Source organism: Antrostomus carolinensis, unplaced genomic scaffold (genome assembly GCF_000700745.2).
Source record: "Antrostomus carolinensis isolate BGI_N321 unplaced genomic scaffold, ASM70074v2 scaffold30771, whole genome shotgun sequence".
NCBI classification, from domain to species: Eukaryota; Metazoa; Chordata; class Aves; order Caprimulgiformes; family Caprimulgidae; genus Antrostomus; species Antrostomus carolinensis.
In genome coordinates this window covers 22,475-27,103 of record NW_010296760.1, presented here as the reverse complement: position 1 = coordinate 27,103, position 4,629 = coordinate 22,475, and positions in this window count along the sequence as shown.

Sequence of the window (4,629 nt, the reverse complement as noted above, 5' to 3'; positions counted from 1 at the left end):
CCCTGGAATCCCCCTTTTTAATTTACTGGCACAAGACTTATTTCTGGGGTCAGCTTGTATCCCTTTCCCCTTGCTCCTTTCAACCACAGGACATAGGAGTGAATCACACTGTAGGCAGGATTCTTTAGTGCTCCCTCCAGGTCTCTCAATTCTATCCCCTCCGGTCTGTAAGTCCTAGCATCCCCCCACTCCCATGACCCAGCCACAAAGCTGTCCCTTTGGATAGTCTCTTCCACTTTTCAGCTGAAGGAAGCTGATTTTTCCTTCCACAGTGGTTTATGGCCCAACAGGTAACAAGTTGTCACATCTTGGCTTTGCTTTTAGGAGCCAGCTTGGAGTAATGTGAATCATTAGCCCTTTACTACACTTTTCAGACATGCTCCTTCCTACAGACTCCATGTAACCCTGCTGGGAGCAATTCAGCATGACAAAGCCCTCTCCTCCTACAAGAGGTGCTCTTTGGTGTGAAAACAACTTTCTACCCTTGTCTAAATGCCTCAAGGTAGCCCCAGGGGTGGGCTCCTCAGTGTGCCCAGAGCCCCTTGAAAAAGCTGACCCTGCTACCCCTGAAAATACCTTGCAGGAAAGTGGAAAGGAATCCAAAAAGTGCAGAGAACCAGAAATAACAACACACAGCCATACCTTGCATCTATGTTCGGTTTTTGCCCATAGAGCTGTGTGAAAACAGTTTATCCTGTGATTTTTGCCACTGAGAAGTCATCACAGCTGTCCCCATGCCTAGACTGTGTCCTCACCATATTCACTGTCACCAAGGGCAGCAGGCTGGGAGCACACATGACAATGGCAAATTAAGGGTGCTAGCCTAGTGCCCCACACACACTCCTAAGGTTACAGCACAAGTGCCAGGGATGCTCACAAGAAGTTGGCAGCTGCCTCCAGCAACAGAGAACAAATATTTTGGGCACAAGAGACAATAAAAGACCTTGCTGGCTCTGAGTGCACCAGGCTAGAGAGAAGTCAGGTTAGCAACACAGTGAGATGTAGGGATGACAGCCTGTTTGCAAGGAAGAAGAGGAAGAAGCTTGCTTGTCTAACTCTGAAACAGCAGTCCATGAAGGCAGGATGTGAAATCATGCTGCTGGTGACTGGACTCTTTTAACAGCAGCAGGGCAGGGAGGAAAAGGTCAAGAGCAGATGACTCAGGGGTCCAACACATGCACTATGTGCCCACCTTTCATGGCCAGGTTAACCCTGGATCCAGGGTAGGTGAATATGAACCAGCTGGTCTTTAAGAGACAGGTCCCTGGAGAGGACATGCTGTCTCTAAGAACTAAACAGCATTTGCTCACTCCCACAGCTTAGATAAGGAGCACCCAAGCTGAGGAAGAAGACATGGTTTCCCATCTAAGGTTTTTATGAGGGCAGGGAGAGCCCCTTGGGGTTAGAGCAAGTGGTTTTTCACAGAGACACAGAAAATAGGGCTGAGACGAGTCATCAACTTCCATACAGAAGATCAACACTCACTGTGTCACTCCAGGAACAGAATTCCTTGCTCTCCAGGTGATCTACTAGCACTTCCTCACTGCTGCAATGTTTTTTCTTCCTTTTTTTTCCTGTAGTTTGAGACCAGAACATGTCTTATCCAGCATGAAAACAAAGGATGAATTTGTTCTTTCCTGCTTGCAGTGACCCTTGCAGACTGCTCTCGGGCCTCTCCCACTCTCTTTAGACTACACACCACAATTCTTCCACAGTCTAAAAATTTAACAGGCCTATGCTTGTTTGAAATAGCATTAATGAACATATCACATAGCACCGGACCTGTGGGGTCCCACATGCTTCTGGCAGTCATGGATGAAATCCACTCAGAAGGCCATTTTCACAGTCTGATGATGACAGTGATGTGTCAGAAACATTATAGGATTTTTTTGTAATATAGGGAGCTAGCTTATACCCATGGGACTAAGCTGTTTGTGCAATAATCACTTCTCAGAGTATAGTGGTTGCACATTCTGAATCCCCATCAAAAATTATGTCAGGTTAAAATCCAGGAAGAGGATACAAGCAAGTTCAGGCTAGTGTGGGAACATACAAATTGGCAGAGATTCCCGAGGAGCAATGCAGGGTTTTCAAGCCAGATCTTTCTGAGCTGTTGTAGAGCAGTCTAAGCTCTGCAGCAGAGTGGCATTGCAGCACCATCTGCTGACTGCTGCCTGCAGGGCCACAGGTCTTCACCACAGTCGGGGATGTTGGGCCTCGAATGTTCAAAGATGCTGACAGCATCATCAGATAAATACCTCGCTCTTTAGGGTGACAAATCTTGCAATTACTGATTAGAAAAGATATCTGTGTTCTCTTCTCTGCTTTGGGGGAAACCAGGGCTCATGCATCTCATACTTTCTTCAACTGAGAGACAATCTTACATCCTCCTCAACATGTCTGTAGTTGCCTGTTTCAGGAAGTGGTCAATACTGCAAGAAACTATAAGCATCAGAAGCACCAACATACAAAGTTTAATGGCTGCAAATATTTAGGTTTTAAGCAAAGTAATGCCCAGATGGCACTTTGTAGTGCCCTCCCAGCAACAGCCCAGGACATCTGACTTAATCTGTGGTTGTGCAAGCATTTCTCCAGCAGATCCCAGCTCTTCTTGCCCCATTTAATCTTTCAAACACCCAAACAAGCATGCAAGCACATCGTGCTGCACACGAGCAATGCACAGCAAGAATACCTGTGAGCTGGCAGGCTGAGCACAGCTTGTGCAAATGGACTTAATTTTTAAGCTGGCAGCAGTGTGACTCTGTCCTTTTCTTCACTGTAATATACAGGACCAAGTCCAAAGAAATAAATAAATCATGCATGTGGATCATCTCTCTTCCTCTATACCCTATACTATGATACAGCTCAGATACAACAGCAAAAGGAAGCCCCAGGACATGTGGCAGAGAGAGTACAAACTTAGTTACCTGTGACAATATACACATTAAAAAAAATAAAGGAAATGGGAAAAGAAGAACCAGGAAAATCCCAGCACTCCTCCCCACCCCCAAATCTGAGAATGCCATGTTGAGTTGTTTTGTACTGTTTTCCTTTAGGACCATTTCCTACCTTACCACTGTCCAAGTTCTAGCCAATGCCACCTACCCAGCCTTGGGATCTTGAGAGCACCTGCCTCTTCAGTGTGACACCTCTGACAGCTTCTCCATCTCACACAGGAGGCTTTTCCCAGACAGATCAGAAACTATGAATGTAACAGCCAATGGTCTGCAAACACCTCCTATCAGTCAGAGCTGTGAAGAGAATTAACACCCTCCCCTCCCTCTGCACACCAGAGGCAGCAACTACTCTCAAGGCTGAGCAGACAATCGCTGTTATGTGCATCTTGCCACATAATTGTCCTGACTGTAAAAGGCTGAGAACAGAGTTGGCTACAGATGCTATCCCCCACTGTGCTCTCAGTCTGTTGCAGATAGATAGTACAGAGGAGATTTGCATGTTTGTTCTTACAACTTGCCTTGTTAATGTTGTTGTAATATTGACACGACAGTCAGTTCAAAGCTGTTACTAGGAAGTGGAAATGGAAGTTATTTATTGAATGTATTTTTTTTTAATCTTAGCTTTTAGAACAAGATATTTAAAAACATTAACATTCATTTTTACATCACATGTCACATGCTCAACCGCACTACTACTTTAGCTACAGCTGCATATTGTCTGCTTCCCCAGAAGTCCTCAGACTGAAGATTTATGGTGAAACAGACACTTAAACACCCAGAAAATACAAGTAGGTTTTACTAATGAGGCAGTCATTCTGCTGCATGCATCTCTCCATGAGAAACAAGTCCAACTTTAGCAGACACAAATAGCATCTTTTGTCTTTGTCTAATTTGGAAGTTGTGTTACACAGAACTGGGAAGCAAGTTAATGTATGCAAAGTTTGCTGGAGCAGCAAAAGCAACAGAAAGTGCTTGATCTAGTCAGAAACTGTAGAGAGAACAGAAGCTTTGCATTCCAAACAAAGGATTCCCCCAGGAATGAGAGGTATTTGAAGACATCCACTACTACATCTGGAATTAAAAGCTGAGATTTCTCACAGAGAAATGCAAATCAATTAAGCGAACCAGGAAATGTTTGGGGAGGAAAAGGAAAATATTTGGCAGGCAAACACTAAAATGTTGAGCAGCTCTGTGGGAGTCATGTCCCATGGACCAGACCAAAAATATAATTAGTCTATTGTGTAGGTAACACCAAGCTCATGCACTTTTTTTTTTTTCTCATCCCAAACAACTCCTGGACACTTGCTGCCTAGCATCCTTTCTACAAAAGTACAGTACCATACTGATAAGTCAGTGTGTAAAAACACCTGGGGAGGAAGGTTTAGCGAAGTATAAAGTGTTTCTTCAAAAGTGCATAAGTAGTAAACAACACTCCTCTGGGTTTGTATGCTTACCATTGTACCCAAAGAGGCTAGCCATTCTACACTGGCAGTTTTAGTGCTCCCAGCTTAAGTTATCTGCTTGGAAGCTGAATGGCACCACTAACTACAGTACCGTGTCTCTTACACCAATCTCTGTCAGCAGAGCTGTGCAAGCATCCTTGTATAGGTCCATTTATGCATCAGCCAAAAAGATGGCCACCAGGTCCTACCAGTCTGGTAAGGAAATGAGA